Raw genomic sequence first — 23130 nt, forward strand, 5'->3', positions numbered from 1 at the left:
AGTCCTTCTCTACCCCTTATAACCTATCTGACCTTGAACTAGCTTCCTCATCTCTAAAATGGAGGTGGACAGTAACATCTCATAAGGTTATAGACAAGATCAAGTGAAATAATTTATGTTATTGAGCTTCAAAAAATGAAGAATGCTGTGCAGATGAAGGTCTTTATTATTCTGAGTCACTGCTCTTCAAGACAGCCAAGGGAAGTCAGGGGATCAGGTGTAGACAAGTCTGACCATCAGGGCAGAAATTAGAAGTGAAATTATCCCACTGATTGCAAGGAAAGCATGTTGCAGAGTGAATGACCAGCTCTTAGGGACTGCCTCGCCAGGTCAGCTGCCTCTGACGCATTCATCTCCTCCCAGTTCAGAGGCTGACAGATGGACATAGGAATTGCTTCCTAGTTCAGTGAGTGAAATGGACGCGGTGAATAGTTTACTATTTACCCCTGAGCCAGTAAATCCAAACTCCTCTGCACTGTGTTGTGCCTGGAACACATTCAATCTGGCAGAAGACAGGACATAAAATGTATCGGAGTTCAGTTGATTTGTTAATTTAGCTGTCAAAGGAAATCAGATGTGAGATTCACTGCAGTGCAAAGTAGCAATTTGTGCCTCTGACAGAAGTGTGGGTCTAAATGGTGATTTAGAAGCTTGCCGGAGCACCATGGACATCTTGGGCATGCAGTAGCCCTGAGACGTGCATGCTACTGCATGGCTGAGGCGTGCCAACAGCTTGGTGATCCAGCTGTGGGTAAAGTCCATCTCCCCATCCCTACCTACTGCAGGGCTCACTGTACCAGCAGATTTTTGGGTGAAGGTCAGAGGTGTGGATGAGATGTGGATTCCTGAAAATAAAGCAGACACTCCACTCAAATAGTACCTTGCTAAGTATCATGTTTTCCTCTCTAAAAACGCATGGAATCCCTACCCTGCCTGCCTCCTGGGGTGATTGTGAGAAACTAATAAGAGAATGGCGATGAAAGTGTTCGAATAAAAATGCAGGATGAACAGTCTCCTTAGAATGTAAGCCTTGGTCCAGAAGAGGGGAGGATTGATTCTTTCATGCTTCTTTTAAGGTAACTTCACTTCCTTTTTTCTGATTACAGAAGATACATGCGTATTATAGATCACATAAATTCAGAAAGGTAGGAAAAAGAAAACTCAAACCATTCAAAATCCTCCAGCTCAGAGGCACCTTTGACTAGCAATTTGATGTATTCCTTCTAGTTTTTCTCTTTGCGTGTATAAATGGGTTTTGCCATGCGGTTTCAACATTCTTAGATACAGATGGAGTTTGTCTTTTTGTTCAGTTAATTTATCATGAAAATGTTCTCATATTAGTAAAAGTGTTTAGAAACATCTCTGTGTGTGGTACAGGTGTTCCAACTTTTATTACCACTCCCTATCATTGGATTTCTTGCTTCTCTGTTTTTCCTTTTATGATATTATAATCCACTGTGAATGTCTTTGGGTCTAAATATCTGTATAACTCTCAATTTCCTCAAGGATGTTTCCTAGAAGGGGAACTATGGGGTTTTAGAGTCTGAACAAAATTGTTGAGATTCCTATAACCAATTTCCAAACATTTCTAGAAAAGTTCTATCAGTTCATATTCTCACCAGTGGTACATAAATGTTCCTAACTCACTACATCCTGGCTAGTTACAAATATTATTTTAAAATCTTTGCTAATTCGATGCAGCCCAACTTTCTAGTCTAACCCTCAGTTGACTTAGGTGCTTCAGAGATAGCACTATAAAAATGGCTAAATGAACATGCTGTTGTATTGGCTTTACAGATGCAGGTGAAGATGTTAACTGTAGCACTTAAGAGGACTGGGAAACAACTTCTGTTAGAGCTCAGTGTCAGAAAAAGCATTCTCCTAAGAACTCTTATAATTGATCCTGTTTCCCTTTTTGCTTTGGCCACTAGAGAACACAGAAACATACTTCAGCCAAATTTTAGTTATCATGTAGAAATCTTATGGCACATTTGTACTAAAATATTACCTTAGATCACCCTGATTTATTGATTTATGTGCTTTTATTGCAAGTAATTGCTCACTTTAAATCCTTTTTTGAACAACACAGAAGCAGTAGAACTTTTCTTCTGTTATCTTCAAGGACTTGAGCTTCTTTATTCTCACTGAAGACAGTAACTTTGCTTTCAGTAAAGTGCCACTTTATAAGAAGTTCTTGCTAGTGGTATTTACCTTCATTTCCTTTTTTAATATAAATTTATTTATTTTAATTGGAGGCTAATTACTTTACAATATTGTATTGATTTTGCCATACATCAGACTCAAAGTGATTCACACAGAGGTCTCCAGCACCAGAGTCTTGGTAGAAGTTAAACGTCCTGAATAAGTCCCACCCCACCACACCTACTACTCCCACCCCCTCCCCGCTTCTACCTTCAGTTGGCAGGAGGCCTCAGAAGTTTGACATGACCGTTGCAGGAAGTAGTCTGCTCAGCCTAAAGATGTCAGTACTCAGGCATGATCCTGAAGAGTCTTCTCTTTGCTTGAATCTACTTTAGACATAAGACATCTCGAGCCAGCAGAACCAGTCCTATTAACAACTTGGATGAGTCCCAGTCATCAACACTGATGGTGTTGGTCCTCAGCCTGGAGCCTGCAATAGGCAAAGATGCTGCTCCACATTCCAGGATCAGACCACAGAGTTTGCAGACCTGTGATCTGAGCCAGCATCCTCCTCCCACCTGGCACCTGCCCTCTCCCCTTGGTGGTGCCAAGCATTTCAACTGAGAGCCACGAGAGGAAGCCAGCACAGAGCAGCCCCCTCTGAAGCCAGGGCCTCAAATCGTCCATCAAGAGGCAGGTGTGTGCCAAGCAAGGGAAGAGGGGCTCTTGTCTACCCAAAAGTGCTCGGCTGACAAGGCAGACCAGTGACCACCAGTCTGAGCTCAGAACAGAGCTCCTTGCCCATTCACCTCATTGGGAAGATGGAGTCCCAGGTGGGAGGGCCAGCCTCTCTCTGACTGCTCTGCTAAATGCTGCTTAATCAATTACCCTGGAAAAAAAAGAAAAGAAAAGAAAAAATGGAGATTTTTTTCTAATTTTAAAGAACAGGAAGAAGCTGAGGCTCAGAGAAGTTGGCCCACTCAAGGTCACTCAGAGAGTAAGTGGCTGAGTTGGGCTTGAATGTGGTCTGCTACCTCCAGAGCCTTCTCTCCCTCCGCTCATTGTGCTTGAAGGCAGGAGAGAGTGGCAGCAGCTGAGAAGGTTGGGACCCACAAGGAGAAACCCTTGTGTCTTCTCCACCACATCTCTCACCAGTGGGAGCAGGGCCAAAGCCATGATGTGACTGCCCACCTCTCCCCAGATACCATGACTGAGTCACACTAGGGCTGGTGGGCTACACGAACTGCTGGCACATGTGCAGGTGGTGAAGAAGAAGAAATAGACCCTTGGAGCAGAGGAGGAGAGGGGCAAGGCACCCCTACATCTTCTGGCCAGTCTTAGCTTCACTAAGAATCCACAACACATAAACCACTGTGGTGGCTGTGGGGTAGGGAGGGCCTGTGCAGCCATCTGGACCACCTGTCGTGACAGGGAGCTGGGGCAGGGTGGCAGCTGGGAGGAGCTTGTGATGGGGAAGCCGAGTTAGCAGGAACCAGTGCCAGCTGGGTCACCAAGGCTCTCTCCCCAGAGGAGAGAGAGCCAAGGTGTGTGTCCACCCACAGGACCCCTGTGCTGGCCCCTTTAGAGCCCTGCCTTCCCAGAATGCTCACTCACCTCCTGCACATCCTCCGCTGAGCCACATTTGCCGTCCTCTTGCATTCCCCAAGCTCCCTGAGGTAACCCTGCCCAGGGCCCCAATGCCACAGCAACCACCCCGGGAGGCCTTGGAGGCCCTGCAAGAAGAAGGGGTGCAGGTCATCCAGCTCACTGTCCCTCGGTGCTGTCCCAGCCAGCAAAACCTGTTCCTCTCATCAGCCTTTGCAGATAAAGGTCCACTTTGCCAACAAAGGTCCATCTAGTCAAAGCTTTGGTTTTTCCAGTAGTCATGTATGGATGTGAGAGTTGGACTATAAAGAAAGCTGAGCGCTGAAGAATCGATGCTTTTGAACTGTGGTGTTGAAGAAGACTCTTGAGAGTCCCTTGGACAACAAGGAGATCCAACCAGTGCATCCTAAAGGAAATCAGTCCTGAATATTCATTGGAAGGACTGATGTTGAAGCTGAAACTCCAATACTTTGGCCACCTGATGCAAAGAATTGGCTCAGTGGAAAAGACCCTGATACTGGGAATGATTGAGAGCAAGAGGAGAAGTGGGCAACAGAGAATTAGATAATTGGATGGCACCACTGACTCAATGGACCTGAGTTTGAGCAAACTCTGGGAGACAGTGATAGACAGGGAGGCCTGGCATGCTGCAGTCCATGGGGTCGCAAAGAGTCAGACACGACTGAGCAACTGGACTGAACTAAACTGAGGTGCCCGGATGCTTAAGCCTCAGTGGCATGTTGTTCCTCTTCCTTCATCTTTCCACAATCCTATCCTGACAACTCTACCTCTGAAAGAGTTCTCACCAGCCCCCTCCTGTCCACCCCACAGCCCTGTCTTTCCCTGGGTCTCCCAGACTCCTGTGATGGCCCTCTGGTCACCACCATCTCTGCACCCCCCTGACCCCACCCCACGCCTTCCTCCACACCCTCTAGGACATAGTCCTAGACCTATCTCCTTCTCTAATCTGATCCTGTACCTTCTGAAAGTGTTTTAGATATTCCTTGTCATCTCTGGTCTTGCACTCCCTCATGTTTATTCCTGAGACTTCTAAAATGGCCTTTTCCAGGCAGCCTTCAGAATGGGAGAAAATAATAGCAAATGAAGCAACTGACAAACAACTAATCTCAAAAATATACAAGCACCTCCTGCACCTCAACTCCAGAAAAATAAATGACCCAATCAAAAAATGGGCCAAAGAACTAAATAGACATTTCTCCAAAGAAGACATACAGATGGCTAACAAACATATGAAAAGATGCTCAACATCACTCATTATCAGAGAAATGCAAATCAAAACCACTATGAGGTACCATTTCATGCCGGTCAGAATGGCTGCGATCCAAAAGTCTACAAGCAATAAATGCTGGAGAGGGTGTGGAGAAAAGGGAACCCTCTTACACTGTTGGTGGGAATGCAAACTAGTACAGCCACTATGGAGAAGAGTGTGGAGATTCCTTAAAAAACTGGAAATAGAACTGCCTTATGATCCAGCAATCCCACTGCTGGGCATACACACTGAGGAAACCAGAAGGGAAAGAGACACGTGTACCCCAATGTTCATCACAGCACTGTTTATAATAGCCAGGACATGGAAGCAACCTAGATGTCCATCAGCAGATGAATGGATAAGAAAGCTGTGGTACATATACACAATGGAGTATTACTCAGCCATTAAAAAGAATACATTTGAATCAGTTCTAATGAGGTGGATGAAACTGGAGCCTATTATACAGAGTGAAGTAAGCCAGAAGGAAAAACACCAATACGGTATACTAACGCATATATATGGAATTTAGAAAGATGGTAACAATAACCCTGTGTATGAGACAGCAAAAGAGACACTGATGTATAGAACAGTCTTATGGACTCTGTGGGAGAGGGAGAGGGTGGGAAGATTTGGGAGAATGGCATTGAAACATGTATAATGTCATGTATGAAACGAGTCGCCAGTCCAGGTTCGATGCACGACACTGGACGCTTAGGGCTGGTGCACTGGGACGACCCAGAGGGAGGGTATGGGGAGGGAGGAGGGAGGAGGGTTCAGGATGGGGAACACATGTATACCTGTGGCGGATTCATTTTGATATTTGGCAAAACTAATACAATTATGTAAAGTTTAAAAATAAAATAAATAATTAAAACATTAAAATAAATAAATAAATAAATAAAATGGCCTTTTCCACCCTAGTGGGTCTACCATATTGATTAAGGGTCTGGGCTTCAGAGTCAGTCAGACCTGTTAAAATTCTGGCTCTGCCAATCCTCTATGACCTTCAGATGCACTATACTAATGTTTGGATTGCAGTTTGCTTTCAGTAAAATGTAGATAACAAACACTTCATATAGTTGCCGTATGGTCTGAACAAGATAATGCATATAAGGTCTGAACTCTGATTTTTCATGAATTGCTTCTGGCTTGTTTTTCCAGCTTGTCCCAAACCCCCAGCTCATACTTGGGGTCACCCAGAACAACCTGCTGTTCCCTGAGCATGCTGTCCTCTTCCTGGGGTTCCCTTGTCCTTTCTCCTTATTTGATGAACCCCCATCCATTCTCTGAGGACAATTCAAGTGTCATGTCTTTCTAAAGCCTCCCTTTACCCCATAATCAGACTCCTCTCCTCCGTGTGTCTGTCATTCATATGTTCAGTTATTCCTGGTAGCAAATACTCCGGAGTACGGCCGCTTAACACAACAGCTATTATACCTCACAGTTTTGTGGGGCAAGAATTCATGCAGGGCTCAGCTAGGTAATATTTTTGGTACCGGATAGCATTGATAGGGGCTTCCCCAGTGGCTCAGAGGTTAAGAATCTGCCTACAATTCAGGAGCCACAGGAAATGTGGGCTCGATCCTTGGATAAGAAACATCCCCTGGAAGAGGGCACGGAAACCCACTCCAGTATTCCTGCCTGGAGAATCCCATGGACAGAGGAAACTGGCAGGCTACAGTCCATAAGGTCACAAAGAGTCGGATGCAACTTAGCATGGCATGGGACGGCATTGATAGAGGTCCGCAATGGCATTCAGCTGGCAGATGGACTGATGTGCAGGATCCAGGACAGCTTTGCTGCATGCCTGCTATGTCGGCCAAGATGGCAGGGAGGCTGGGCTCTGCTGGGACTGTCCTCTGAGTGCCTACACGTGACCTCTCCAGCCTGGTAGTCTTGGAGGAGTCCATCTTCTTATGCAGAAGCTCAAGGCCAAATGTATCCATGAGCAAGTAATCTAGCCTCAAAAATCACGTGGTGGCTTCTACCATACGCAGTTAGTCCAAGCAGTCACAAACCTGCCCGGGTTCAAGAAGAGAAAACCGACATCCCCACCTCCCAAGAACCCTCTCAAGAGGATTATTAAAGAATTTACAGACTAGTTTTAAAACTGTCACAGTATACATATTTTATCTCTTATCAGATGATGACAATCATGATGGTAACTATTTGTCCACATATTTGCCCCAACATGGGGCTTCCCTGGTGCTTACTGGCTTCAGACAGTATAGAATCTGCCTGCAATGTGGGAGACCTGAGTTCGATCCCTGGGTCAGGAAAATCCCCTGGAGAAGGAAATGGCAACCCACTCCAGTATTCTTGCCTGGAGAATTCCACAGACAGAGGAACCTGGTGGGCTACAGTCCATGGGGTCACAAAGAATTGGACATGACTGGGCAACTAACACTTTCACTTTCACTTGTCCCAACATACAGGATGGCCTTAAGAGGGTAGACTGTTTTTTGCATCATCTACTATTTATTGAACACCTACTATGTACCAGGCACTGGCGTTTACTTATAGTATTTCTAAACCTTGAAATAACCCTGCAAGATGAATGCCGAAGCTCAAGACAATAGAGTACTTTGTACAAGACCACATGGTGAAGTCAGAATTCAAATTTGGTCCATCTGTCTCCAAAACTACAAATTTGGTCCATCTGTCTCCAAAACTACAAATTTGGTCCATCTGTCTCCAGACCACATGCTTGGCAAATTACAGAAACCAGTGGAGATTGAGGACAGTCACACAATTTAAATGGGCTTTCCATCGGGTCCATCTAAAATGGGTTGTCCTTGTACTCCGAGGAGTTCCCTAGCAGAGCTGTTTCTCTGGACCCTCCCTGAGCTGAGAGAGGACACTTGTGTCTGTGCCCCTGTGACTTGGCAGGTCTGCCTGAGACCTGTGGGCATGAACAGTCCTATAGGTGTCCTCACAGATCTCTTCCTTCAAATCTCATTTCTTTTCTCACCTATTTTCTTGAAACAAAATTGTAAACTCTGTTAGGTAGCAACTTCCCTCTCAAACTTATAGTACCTGGCAGAAACCCCCCTGAGTGTTCAGGAAATACTCATAAAAGTGGAAATGGAGCCCCCTGTGCCTGGGAACCTGCTGGGCCTGCAGCAGCCCTCCATATGACAGGCCTCACATTTAATAGCAAGAGTGCAGGTTGAGAGGACTCCAGCTGACCTGGGAGTCTCCCCACAGGCTTTCCAAGTTGTCATTCACATATGTCACTATTTCCAGGGCCCCTGCTCCCCCGAACTTGCACCCTCCTCCTACATATCGAACTCTTCTCTGCTATTCCCTGTTGTTGGCTAAGACCTTGATCCACGGTAGTGGGGTGGGAACCCCCTACAGCTCACCTGGTTCAGCCCCATCACTTCACAGATTAGTAGACTCTGAGACCACGAGGGCACAGACCTTGTCCAGCATCACTCGGCTAGAGCATGGCAGCAACAGGCAGACCTGAGACCTCCTGCCTGCCAGGCCAGTGTATTCTTGCTGTATCCACTGCCTCACACACCAGCATATTCCACTGGAAGCCAAACAGAAGGGGATTTTAAAAAGAGGAAAGAAGAAAAACCTAAACTCCTCAGAGAGCCACTGCAATGGGTTTTTCTCATGAGGCCATACTGATGTCTTCTTGCCCTGCCATCCTGCCATTAATTAGGGCTTATTTTCAAGGCTGGCATAATCAATAGGCTGATAATCATACGTGGGAAGGCCAGCATAATCATCTTCTGCTTTTTTTTAATTGTGGTAAAATAACATATAACATGAAACCCTTTGTAAGTGTACAGTTCAGTAGTGTTAAAAATATTCAGGTTGTGCAACCAATTATCAGAACCTTTTCATCCTTTTTCATATTGCAAAATTGAAACTCTGTACCCATGAAGCAATAATTCCCCATTCTCCCCCTCTCACCATCCCCTGGAAACCAGTATTCTATTTGTGGAATTTGAATTTCTATGGATCTGGCTACTCTAGGTACCTCATATAACTGGAATCATACAGTATTTGTCTTTTTGTGACTGACTTGTTTCACTTAGTGTAATGTCCTTAGGCTTCATCCATGTTGTGGCATGGGTCGGAATTGCCTTCCTTTTTCAGGTTGAATAATATTCTATTGCTTGTACATACCACATTTGATTAATCCATTCATCTGTTGATAAACATTTGGGCTGCTTTCATCTTCTGGCTATTGTGAATAACACTGCCATGCCTGGAAAATCCCATGGACGGAGGAGCCTAGTAGGCTGCAGTCCATGGGGTCGCTAAGAGTCGAACACGAATGAGCGACTTCACTTTCACTTTTCACTTTCATGCATTGGAGAAGGAAATGGCAACCCACTCCGGTGTTCTTGCCTGGAGAATCCCAGGGACGGGGGAGCCTGGTGGGCTGCCATCTGTGGGGTCACACAGAGTCGGACACGACTGAAGCGACTTAGCAGCAGCAGCAGCAAACGTGTATATATAAGTACATCTTCCAAACCTTGCTTTCAGTTATTTTGGATATATACCCAGATGTGAATATCTGTATCACATGGTAATTATATGTTTAATCTTTTGAGGAACAACCATACTGTTTTCCATATCAACTACACATTTTACATTCCTACCAACCGTGCACAGCTTTCCAATTTCTTCTCTACATCCTATCAACACTTGCTATCTTCCATTTTTTATAGTAACCATTCTAAATCACTTATCTTCTTATATATTTCAGTTATGTCCATTCAAAAAATCAAGTGAATGATAATACACACACACACACACACACACAATGGCTGGTGCATAGTAGGTACCCATTGAATATCATGTCTTCATATTATTTTTTGTAACCTTCTTCCCTGTCATCCACCTTTCCTATTTCACTAGATTCCTCTCAATTTTGTGGTTCTAAGAAGGTCAGACCCCAATGTAAGAGTCTTAGAAAAGAATTAAAAACAAAAAAATGTAGAGATTCTTGACTCCTAGCCAAAGCAAGTGACATTGATCTTTTCATAGAAGACTCCCCGCTTTCCAGATTTCTTTGCCTATCAAACTGAGTAACCCAGAAGCTCTTCACATTTCCTCCCAGAAAGCTTTGCTTCATCTTGACTCCAACTAGAAGGAGCCCATCCACTGAACATTCATAACTTGGGGCCTGGTCCCAGCCTCCCTCTTAGCTTTGAGCCTGGAATAGAAATACTTTCTGACAGGCTCTCAGCCTCTCACTGCTTACTGTGAATGGGCCAGCACTTCTTTCCTCCCTCCATGTGTGGTGAGGTCCCAGCAGCCCGTGCCTGTTGCAGCTTCATCAACACCCCCGCTTCCCCAGTTAGTGCTTCATTGTACACATGAGTATGCAGCCATCATCCTGAATTGGGTTGGCAGCACTGAGCAAGGTCTTTAGACAGAGACGGCCTCATTCACCACAGTAAGCCTCTTACATGATTTGGTTTTTATATGGACAAATCCCAGCTATGTACACATGTAGCCATGGGAGTTGGGACTACATGAAGTTCTCCTCAGTGAAATGCCTTTTCTCAGAACTACCAGTTTTAAATCATGAATAAAACATAAATCCTGCTTCTAAAACCATTGCCCAAAATTACTTATTAAAGAGCATATGTGTACATGTGTCCCCCCATCCTGAACGCCTCTCCCACCTCCCTCCCCACCCTAATTGATTCATGTCAATGTATGACAAAAAACCAGCACAATATTGTAATTAGCCACCAATTAAAATAAATTAAAAAAATTTTACAGAGCATATGTGCCTATTCTTTTAACAGACATATTGAGAGCCCACTCTATGCCGAGCACTGTTCAAGGAACTGGGAATTCAGCAGTGAAAACACAAACTAAGCTCTCCATCCCTGTAATGCTAGTGGAGGAGAAAGACTATCAACAAAACTAATAGGGAAAGCGCACATTGCCCGTCGTAGGAGAAGCAATACAGCAAGGAAGGGAGACAGGAAATGTCTAGGGTGGTGTCAGGGGAGAAAGTTTACACAAGATCACCAGATTAGCTTCTCACTGAGAAGGTAACATTTCATAAAGACAAGAGAGGAGAGGAGTGAGCCTCTTGAGACTTTGGTGAGAGCCTATATGAATGTCAGGTAATAATAAATATACAACTTGAATCATTTGCTAGCACAGTGGTTTACCAAGTACTTTTCTGTAACTATCTCCTTTGATCCCAACAGGCTCTGATAGAGATGGGATTTTTGCCCAGCCCAGGGGATAAACTATGAATTCTGATATTCAAGTCCAATCTTGTTCCCCTTTGTCTGGACCCTGCCTTAGCCCCTACCTGGTGCATCACACCCCTAAAAATATTTTACCAACATTTGAGGGGCTAGAATCCAGTCCAGAGTCCCAAGCAGTCTCACTCTCCATCCTTCCACATTCCCAAGACCAGGGTCTCTCTCTCTCTCTCTCCAGACTGCTGCTCATTTTCTGTCTGGCACTCCACTGATTTGCAGTTCACCAGCCTCCCCCTTGTTTATCCCTGGGCTTCTAACAAGGCCTTTACCACCTGGTGGGTCTAGCATCTTGATTAAGAGCGTGGGCTTCATTCAGAGTCAGGTAGACTTAACATATGTCTCCGTGACTGTGGGTCCCAGTTTCCTTCTCAGTGAAATGGAACTAATAACTATCATAGAGTTGCTGTAAGGTCTAAATAAATCACCGCATATAAAGCCTGTAATATAGTCCCTAGAAAAAGCTAAGCACCCAGTAAACAGTGAGGGTGGTTGTTAATCTCACTGTGATTGATTTCTGCATCAGCACTCAAGACTACCTTGTCTCTTCAAGCAGTCATCCTTCACACCATGGCTTCCATAGATGGAATGGAGGCAAGATGACCTCCCATCTGTCTTCAGGAAGCCAAGTCTACCCGACTTCCTTCCGTGGAGGTGCCTCATAGGGCCACTCCCCATAATCAGCACTCCTGTCTCTGTTCCTCCAGTCTCAATGATCCCGGCTCGCCTTCACTCTTCATTCCATGCAGCCTTCTCCACCGCATACTCTGCATAGTCCCTCCAGGGTGCTCAGTTGTAGCTGTGATTTGTTAATGATTAGTATTAATTCTCCAAGGTGCAACCGGGATTGTTCATTGTTTACTGAACAAGCAAGAGGAGAAAATGACATAGTTTATAGGGAGCTATGGTGCAGATTGGTTAAATGTCATCACTCTTCAGGGAGATTAATGGTAAATGCACACAGAGGTCATTTATAACATTAAAAATAAAATTACTGCTGTGTCTTTTCAGCAAAGCAATGAAGATAAATGTGACATAGAGAAACTTTGGGAAGAGGACTGTGCAACAAAATCAAGGGATATTGAGGCCACAAAGAGATAAGAAAATTTTTAATTTCTTTGGAGAGCTCAACTGCAAAAATGAGACATACTGCATCCCACTGATGGCCCATAGGCATCCTTGTGGTTCTTCATAAGTTTATACGAAGACTGGCTTTGAGGAACTTGGATTTTGAAACAAACTCTCAGTGGTTCTGTCATGTCAACTGGCAGCCATGGTTTCACCTGAGCACCATCCTCGCCACCAGCCTGTTCTGTCAGCGTCACCTCAGACACAAAATCCATCACTCACTTCTCTCCATCTCCACCATCACCAGGCTCCAGCAAGGTGCCTTCATCTCTTACTTAGGCGGCTACAATGATCTATGAACTCGTTTTCCCACTTCTATTGCCCTCTGTAATCCATTCTCCCTAAATTGATCTTCCCGACCTGGAGGTTGAACCTGGATCTCCTCCATTGCAGGCAGATTCTTTACCAATTGAACCACTAGTTCAGTTCAGTTCGGTCACTCAGTCATGTCCAACTTTTTGTGATCCCATGGACTGCAGCATGCCAGGCCTCACTGTCCATCATCAACTCCCAGAGTTTACTCAAACTGTTGTCCATTGAGTTGGTGATACCATCCAACCATCTCATCCTCTGTCGTCCCCTTCTCCTCTCGCCTTCAGTCTTTCCCAGAATCAAGGTCTTTTCCAATGAGTCAGCTCTTCACATCAGGTGGCCAAAGTACTAGAGTTTCAGCTTCAGCATCAGTCCTTCCAATGAACGAACACTCAGGACTGATCTCCATTAGGATGGATTGGGTGCATGTCCTTGCAATCCAAAGGACAATCAAGAGCCTTCTCCAACACCACAGTTCAAAAGCATCAATTCTTCGGTGCTCAGCTTTCTTTATAGTCCAACTCTCACATCCATACATGACTACTGAAAAAACCATACCCTTGACTAGATGGACCTCTGTTGGCAAAGTAATGTCTCTGCTTTTCAATATGCTACCTAGGTTGGTCATAACTTTTCTTCCAAGGAGTAAGCATCTTTTAATTTCCTGGCTGCAGTCACCATCTGCAGTGATTTTGGAGCTCCCAAAAAATAAAGTCTGCCACTGTTTCCACTGTTTCTCCATCTATTTGCCATGAAGTCATGGGACCGGATGCCATGATCTTAGTTTTCTGAATGTTGAGCTTTAAGCCAACTTTTTCACTCTCCTCTTTCAATTTCATCAAGAAGCTCTTTAGTTCTTCTTCACTTTCTGCTAAGGGTGGTGTCATCTGCTTATCTGAGGTTATTGATATTTCTCCCAGAAATCTTGATTCCAGCTTGTGCTTCATCCAGCCCAGCATTTCTCATGATGTACTCTGTATATAAGTTAAATAAGCACGGTGACAATATACAGCCTTGACATACTCCTTTTGCTGTTTAGAACCAGTCTATTGTTCAATGTCCAGTTCTAACTGTTGCTTCCTGACCTGCATACTGATTTCTCAAGAGACAGGTCAGGTGGTCTGGTATTCCCATCTCTTGAAGAATTTTCTACAGTTTATTGTGATCCACACAGTCAAAAGCTTTGACATAGTCAATAAAACAGAAAAAAATGTTTTTCTGAAATTTCTTGCTTTTTCAATGATCCAGCAGATGTTGGCAATTTGATCTCTGGTTCCTCTGCCTTTTCTAAAACCAGCTCGAACATCTGGAAGTTCACAGTTCACGTATTGCTGAAGCCTGGCATGGAGAATTTTGAGCATTACTTTACTAGCGTGTAAGATGAATGCAATTGTGCGGTAGTTTGAGCATTCTTTGGCATTGACTTTCTTTGGGATTGGGATGAAAACTGACCTTTTCCAGTCCTGTGGCCACTGCTGAGTTTTCCAAATTTGCTGACATATTGAGTGCAGCACTTTCACAGCATCGTATTTTAGGATTTGAAACAGCTTAACTGGAATTCCATCACCTCCACTAGCTTTGTTCATAGTGATGCTTTGTAAGGCCCACTTGACTTCACATTCCAGGATGTCTGGCTCTAGGTGAGTGATCACACCATCATGATTATCTGGGTCGTGAAGATCTTTTTTGTATAGTTCTGTGTATTCTTGCCACCTTTTCTTAATATCTTCTGCTTCTGTTAGGTCCAAACTATTTCTGTCCATTATTGAGCCCATCTTTGCATGAAATATTCCCTCAGTATCTCTGATTTTCTTGAAGAGATCTCTAGTCTTCCCCATTCTATTACTTTCCTCTATTTCTTTGCACTGATTACTGAAGAAGGCTTTCTTATCTCTTCTTGCTATTCTTTGGAATTCTGCATTCACATGGGTATGTCTTTCCTTTTCTCCTTTGCTTTTTGCTTCTCTTCTTTTCACAGCTATTTGTAAGGCCTCCTCAAACAGCCATTTTGCTTTTTTGCATTTCTTTTTCTTGGGGATGGTCTTGATCCCTGTCTCCTGTACAATGTCACGAACCTCTGTCAATAGTTCATCAGGCACTCTATCAAATCTAGTCCCTTAAATCTATTTCTCTCTTCTGCTGTATAATCGTTAGGGGTTTGATTTAGGTCATACCTGAATGGTCTAGTGGTTTTCCCTACTTTCTTCAATTTAAGTCTGAATTTGGCAGTGAAGAGTTCATGATCTGAGCCACAGTCAGCTCCCGGTCTTTTTTTTGCTGACTATAAAGAGCTTCTCCGTCTTTGGCTTCAAAGAATATAATCAGTCTGATTTCGATGTTGACTGTCTGGTGATGTCCATGTGTAGAGTCTTCTCTTATGCTGTTGGAAGAGGGTGTTTGCTATGACCAGTGCGTTCTCTTGGCACAATGCTATTAGCCTTTGCCCTGCTTCGTTCTGTACTCCAAGGCCAAATTTGCCTGTTACTCCAGGTGTTTCTTGACTTCCTACTTTTGCATTCCAGTCTCCTATGATGAAAAGGACATCTTTTTGGGGTGTTAATTCTAGAAGGTCTTGTAGCTCTTCATAGAACTGTTCAGCTTCAGTTTCTTCAGCATTACTGGTCGGGGCATAAACTTGAATTACTGTGATATTGAATGTTTGCCTTGGAAACGAACAGAGATCATTCTGTCATTTTTGAAACTGCATCCAAGTACTGCATTTCAGACTCTTGTTGACTATGATGGCTACTCATTTCTTCTAAGGGATTCTTGCCCACAGTAGTAGATACAATGGTCATCTGAGTTAAATTCACCCATTCCAGTCCATTTTAGTTCACTGATTCCTAAAATGTCAATGTTGACTCTTGCCATCTCCTATTTGATTACTTCCAATTTGCCTTGATTCATGGACCTAACATTCCAGGTTCCTATGCAATATTCCTCTTTACAGACCTTGCTTCCATCACCAGTCACATCCACAGCTGGGTGTTGTTTTTGCTTTGCCTCCATCTCTTCATTCTTTCTGGAGTTATTTCTCCACTGATCTCCAGTAGCATATTGGGCACCTCCCGACCTGGGGAATTCATCTTTCAGTGTCCTGTCTTTTGCCTTTTCATACTGTTCATGGGGTTCTCAAGACAGGAATACTGAAGTGGTTTGCCATTTCCTTCTCCAGTGGACCACATTTTGTCAGAACTCTCCACCATGACCCATCCATCTTGGGTGGCCCTACACGGCATGGCTCATAGTTTCACTGAGTCAGACAAGGCTGTGGTCCACTAGGGAAGCCCCTAAATTGCTCAGAACAACCTTTTTAGAAATCAAGTTATTTTCAGTCTCTTGTCTATACTCCTTAAGCAAAATTCACACCCCTCCCCACAGCCTGCAAGATCTTGCCTGACTGGGCCTCTGCCTCCCTTCCCATCCACTCTTCATGACCCTCCTGGCCCTTGTGATCCTTTTGCGCCACATTGGCCTTTGCTCTGCTTCTAGATCATTGGTATCATTTCCCACTCCTGGCAATGCAGTTCCTGCTCCTCTGCAGCTCTCCACATGGCTGACTGACTTCTCTTCTCCTTCAGTATCAGCTCGAACATCTCCTCCCCAGAGAAGGTTCCCATGGCCTACCCATCAAACCAGGTCACCCATGTCACCTTCTGTTCACTACCCTAACCCTAGGCTCTTAGTAGAATCTCTGAACATTGTTCACTAATCCAAAGCTTGCACGGGATTTCGGCTGAGAGGGGAAGATGTGTGTATGGAATTGCTACAGTGCAACCTAAAGGAACTAGTAATTTCCAGAATGCCAGGAAATTCTACCTCATCCCATTTTTCTACTTAAACTTAGTGATCTATTTTGCACTTCTTCTGCATACATTTATTAGCACTTACTATGTGCCAGGCACTCTCCAGGAGATAAAATAAGATAGACCCCCTGCCTCAAAGAATTTAGAATTTAGTGGGAGAAGTTAGCAATGCAAACATAATCACCAATGGGGACGATGAGTTCACCATTAAAGGTGTATAGTGATTACCAGAGAACCGCAGAGGGAGGCATACATCTTTCTTCAAGGGAGAAGAACAAGCAATCGGGGAAAGTGACATCTGAGTTAGAAGGAATTGCTCAGATGGAGAAGGTGAATCTAGCCCACCAAATTGGGTTACACAAAGGCTGTAGCCATGGCTGCATGTTCAAGAAACTGCAAGTCATGGTCTTCAGCTAAAGATGCAAACCACACGGTGAGGCTGGGAAAGTGGGCTGAGCTGGGTGTGCAAAGGCTCAGTTTGAACTGAAGGCCATGGAAACCAGTGAAGGTTTAGGATTAGGACCTAAAGGGAGCTGGGCTCAGAAAACTAACTCTGGTGGTGGAGGTGACACTAGAGACAGATAATCTTAGAAACTCTTCCTTGCAATTACTCTTCATAGCTATTATTTATGTCACAAATTACTATTGGGTTTGTTTGAACTTTTGTTTTGCTGAAAGGGTTTCATCTTCTCTTGGGACATGAGGGCTTCCCTGGTGGCTTAGATGGTAAAGAGTCTGCCTGCAGTGCAGGAGACCTGGCTTCAATTCCTGGGTCAGGAAGATCCCCTGGAGAAGGAAATAGCAACCCACTCCAGTATTCTTGCCTGGAAAATCCCATGGATGGAAGAGCCTGGAAGGCTACAGTCCATGGGGTTGCAAAGAGTCCGACATGACTGAGCAACTAATACATCAGGCATAAGGGATCTCCAGAGGTACTGTCTGCCTCCAAAATTTGGCCTGGTCAACCCCTTCATTGACAACTTTCTACCCAACCTCCATGGCCAATTCTCCCAAACTCTTTGGGATGCTCTTTAGCTCCTAAGAAACCCAACGTCATTTGATCCTCACAAAAATCCTGTATATTAGACAGCCTCCCTGATTTATAGAAGAGAGAAGCCTGTGAGGATATGTCCAAGTTCACACCACCAGCTAGTAGAAGAGGAGAGTGGAACCTCCTTGCACTTGGAACCTAGTCTCTGCCCCTTAGGGGTCTTGTCAGCACAGACTGAACATAGTGGTGCCTCGGGTCTGCTGGAGTCATAACAGAAATGAGAGCCCTGCATCAAGGAAGGAATTGTCACCGTGAGAGAGGGGTGGTGCTGGAAGGCTTGAGATTCTTCCAAGGAGCGAAGGAACTGAAGATCAGTTAACCTTGTGAGCACTAGAGGTCTCAGATTGTGGTGTACCTAGTTGTCCCCCATGGGGCTTGTGGAACATGCTGGATCCAGAGCCCCACTCTGAGATCTTCAGACCCTGTAGGTCTGCAGCGAGGCCCAGAAGTAGCATGATTACCAAGTTCAGTGTGACTTTGATGCAGAGTCTGCGAACACAACTAGCCCATGGTAAATGTGAGTGACTGGCTGTGGACAGTCTACAAACAAGGAAACTGAGGCCCAGAAGAGTGACTGGCTCATGCTCCCATGAGTCTTACTAGTGGCAAGACAAGTCCTCAAACCAGTTCTCCTGACTCCTAGCACAGCATTTCCTCATCCCACCCTCTTGGCCTCTGAAGCCAGGCCCTCTCCACACCAATTTACATTTTGAGTAGGAACCGAAGATGCCAGTTCTTTAATGAGGTTGTCCGCACTACAATTTATGAGGCCAAAGCCCTCAACAGGACTGGTCTCTGCCAGGCTTAATTTACACAGTTCCCAGGCCTTCCAACACCTCCATTAACATCAGCATGGTGGCGGCGGCTGTTAGCCTGTGTGCATTGTTTGACTACATCCTCATCATGTCACCATCCATTTTCATGTCTCTGGGCTTGTTTACCCTTGAACACCTGATTCTCCTCGTCCTGGGAAACAGTAAGTTTCCACTGGGAGCCTGGCTCAGATTCCAGCCCCACTCCTGACCTCCCCACACTCTAGAAGCCGGCCTCCTCCCACCATAGTTTCTGCTTCTCTTTCATTTAAGAGCAAGATCTGCACTCCCCCTCCACTGATGCAGCACTCAAATTTTTCCCCTTTAATGAGTGTCATCAGTTAGGCAAGAGCAAGCAGGTGGGAGACAGCCCAAAAGCTGATACAACTGTGCCTTTTTTAATGTCACATAAATCACCATAATTAAAAATTAATTAAGTGCCCTAAAATTTGACATTCATTTAAAAAAGAAATTTGAGTTAGGAGAGTTGTGTAGATTTTGTAGCATGAAGTCTCTGAGACACGATTGAAGGAGGGGCATAGGTGTGGGTTTCTGTTTTGAATGAGCAATTAGGGAGAAGGAACCATTCCCAGTGAGCAAACCCAATGAATTACTCAGCTTCAAACAGCGGTTCACGTAACCCGACTGGGGCCCCATGCATCTCAGGTGCAAGTCTGAACTGGTTTCTCCCTCACCCAGAGAGAAGATAAACAGGCAGGCAAGTGTGGCATGCTATTTCAGGAGAGATATTCCAAGATGGAAATGACAGATGACCGAGATGGCAGGAGACAACAGGGGAAGCTCGCTGGGTGAGTGACTTGGCAGCAGGCTCCAAGGAAGCCATTAAGTGGTCAGCATTAATAAAGGCAGCACGAACTATATCCGAGCAACCCTTTAAACAGATAGTTACCAAGAACCACTGCTCAGAACCCCAGAATCAGGATGTTGAAGATGGAAGGGGTCTTGGAGGTTAGGTCTGAGACCACTCCCTCACTGTACCAGGGGGCATTGGAGAACCATGGAGGTAAAAGACCCACCTATGACACATAGGCGCTCAGGGCCAAATCCTCCAGCCCTTCAGGGAAGTGGCCCTCAACCCTACACTCATGAGAATCATTCCAGAAGCTTGTACTTATTTACTTATCTATTTATTTTATTCTTGGCTGTGCAGGGTCTCCATTGCTGCACACAGGCAGCAGGGGCTACTCGTCATTGTAGCGCACAGTCTTCCCTCTGTGGTGGTTTCTCTTGTTGCGGGGCACGGGCTCTAGAACGCAGGCTCAGTAGTTTTGGTGCACGGGCTTAGTTGCTCCGTGCCTTGTGGGATCTTCCTGGACCAGGGATTGAACCTGTGTTCCCTGCATTGGCGGCAGATTCTCAACCACTGGGCCACTAGAAAAGTCCCCCAGGAGCTTTTCATACCCTGGTACCAAGAGTCTGTCCTCCAGAAATACTGGTTTCATTGGGCCATGTGGGGCCCGAATATCAACAGTATTTCTAACTTCCCAAGTGATTCCCTGGGCAGTCAGGGTGCTGGTTCAGAAGGTGATCTAACACAAGTGATGGGAGAAGAACCCCATCTGAGGTCATCTGACCATGTTCTGGGCCTTCCCTGTGGTTTACTCCCTGTGAGACCTCAGGCAAAGCACCTAGCAAATAACTGGCTGGATTTTGTACTGCCTTGCTGTTTAGATAGCATTTCTTTCTCCGTTATTTAATCTCTTGAATCCTCATTCTTCTGATTAATCAAATGGAAATACGAATAACTGTTCTGCCAGTTTTTTATGAGGTTCAAACAGAGAAGGATTGGGAAAGCACATTCTAAGCTATTACAGTGCTGTACAAAGGTAAGGAATGATGGTGGCTTACTACACCCATGTATGTATGTGTGCTAAGTTGCTTCAGTCATGTCTGACTCTTTGAGACCCCATGGACTGTAGCCTGCCAGGCTCCTCTGTCCATGGGATTCTCCAGGCAAGAATAGTGGAGTGGTTTGCCATGCCCTCCTCCAAGGGCATCTTCCTGACCCAGGGATCAAACCCACACCTCACCACTAGCGCCACCTGGGAAGCCCAGTGACTTATACTATTATTCTGGAAAGAACTGCCTCCTCAAAGGTAATAAATAGATTTCCATAGAGAAGACCCCTACTAACCAAAAAACCCCAGCATCAGTTTCCCTGAAGTGACTTGATCTTAGCTCTCCCTAATCTTTCTGTGATTAGGGCATTTGGTGTTTCAGTGGTTTCCATGAATCACCAGAACCTGTGGCTGGAAGACCTCAAGAAGAGGGTGTTGGATCTTCTTTTCCAGGCTCTGTCCCTTCCTTGCTGCATTGGGGCAGGCTGCGACCATCCAGGGCCTCAGTTTACCCTATTCCACAAGCCAGAATTATCATTTCACAACCACAGAAAGGATGCTGTTTCAGAAACTCGGGCCCTTGATTAAAACCATTCACCAAGGGTACTTTCCTCCTTGAAATTTATGGGCCCCATAAAAAAAGAACTTGAGAAGACAGAGCGGTTGTTTTTTGTTGCGCCTCATTAGTTTTGAGTTTGGGCTGGCAGTAGAGATCAGAGTACCAGGCGTCCATCTAATTGAATCTCTCACAAGCATAAAGTTCCCTGTGGTATGGAGGAGGCTATGCCAGGGAGCCTGTAAGTATCCAACTGGGGAAAGGAAATGAGGAAGAGTTGGTAGAAGCAGGGCTGGAGGAGACGGCTTCTCTGGACTGTGGCTGTGCAGCAGAGAGGTCCTGGGGATAAACACCAGGGCACCCAGAGAAAACACCAGGGCATCCAGAGAATGAAAGCAGCACCCCTCCCATGACTGGGCCCCTCCTCCATCCGGGTTTGTGAGTAAAGGACAGGGTACTGACTCCCTGCCCTTTTGTACCCATTATCACCAGTCCTGAGCACATCCTCCATACCACCCATCACCTGGTGGGGGGACCCCATAGACAGGGTGCAAAAGATAGAGATCAAGATGTGAAAATGTGGGTTTCCACCAATCTCTCAGCAGGCCATGTGACCACTCTGAACCTTTGTATTATCAACTGTTAATATAAAGCAGGCATGATGATCACATCCATAGTTAATACATACCACAGTTCAAGTCCCAAATATTGGGGTGAGGAGATCTCTACACAAGCCACTGTTGTAGATTCATGGAAGTAAGACTTGATCCCTCCCTTCAAGTCACTTACAGTTTGGTGAAGAAGACAGGCATCCAAATAGCTAGTTGCGTGCTAAGTCACTTCAGTCATGTCCAACTCTGTGCAACCCTATGGACTGAAGCCTGCCAGGCTCCTCTGTCGATAGGGTTCTCCAGGCAAGAATACTGGAGTGGGTTGTTGTGCCTTCGTCCAGGGGCTCTTCCTGACCCAGGGATCTTTTATGTCTCCTGCATTAGCAGGCGGGTTCTTTATCACTAATGAGAGGGCAACCTTGCAGTGAGAGAGCAACTCAAAGACTACAAAAGCCAACCCACACCTTACTTACCAACCCACATGGAACAAACACTCTAAGGCACAAAAGAAGAAGAAAACACCAAGGAAAATATGTAGGTTTGGATTACATACAAATTTTAAAACTCCTGGATATCAAGATGCATTATAAACAGAATGAAAATAAATATAAAATACTGGGGGGGGGGGGGGGCGGGGAAATGCCAAGCATGTGATAAATAATTTCACATCCTTGTTAATAATCTCATACAATTCAGTAGGAAAACATGGAGAACCTAAAAGGTAAATTGGCAAAAGGAAGTGGGCAATTCCCTAAAAATCAGAGTAAGATAAAGCTAGTAACATGTGGAAAAAAAATATACACCCTCACTAGCAAAGAAATACAAATAAAACAGCAGGGAAATACTTTTAGTTAAAAATCACGATAATGTTCAGAGCTGGCCAGGATGTAGTAAGAGGGGCATGCATGTATGAACACAGCTGGTGAGAGTATAAATTGGATTAACTTCTAGAAAGCAATTTGGCAATATGTATCAAGGGCCTTTAAAATGTTTATACCCTTTGATTCAGTAATTCCACTTCTGGGAATCTATCCTATGAAAATAATCTGAAAGGTGGGTAAAAATTCATGCTCAAAGATATTCTTCAAAGTGTTATTATAAACAGTCTAACAATCTGATCATTGAATAATGTTGAAATAAATTATGGTACATATCACGTAGTATTGTGGCCATTAAAAAGTATTCTCATGGGGAATTTTTAAACCCTAGAAAAAGCTTGCAATATAACCTCAATTGATTTAAGCAATTTACACATATGACACAACTCTACACACTTTTAAAGCACAGGCCAAAAACAAAAGAGAAATCTACCAAGATGTTAAAAATTATGGCCTCTGGGTAGTGGGATTCTGAGCATTGTTTTGTTGATTTTTACCCTGGTTTTGAACTTTAGACAATAGGCATATATTTTTCAAATGAAGGAAAGTAAAAGAAACTGTAAAAGTAAAAGCTATTTGGGGAATGACAAGTAATTGGTGTATGAAACATGCGCGTGTTCATGAAAACACATGATGAGAAACAAGGCCTAATCAGAAGGTGTGAATAAAACAGGACACGGCTTACATTTGTTTCATAGGCTGGGGAAGACTTTACAAGCATTTTATTTTGCTCATGTTTTCTTTGGTAGGACTGAGAATAAGGGCAATAAGGTCCTAAGTGTATTTCATGAGCATGTATAAGGCATAAGAAAAAAATACTTTGGAAACTAGAAATCACCAAGCAAAAGT

General features: G+C 44.6%; 1 protein-coding gene across 1 annotated transcript in view; it reads left to right on the forward strand.

The window, feature by feature from the left end:
• The window catches only part of ALK (ALK receptor tyrosine kinase), a 732834-nt gene that overhangs the window by 580132 nt on the left and 129572 nt on the right, over positions 1–23130 (forward strand). The gene's annotated exons all lie outside the window — the stretch shown is intronic.

Source organism: Bos taurus, chromosome 11 (assembly GCF_002263795.3).
Source record: "Bos taurus isolate L1 Dominette 01449 registration number 42190680 breed Hereford chromosome 11, ARS-UCD2.0, whole genome shotgun sequence".
In the NCBI taxonomy this organism is placed as follows: Eukaryota; Metazoa; Chordata; class Mammalia; order Artiodactyla; family Bovidae; genus Bos; species Bos taurus.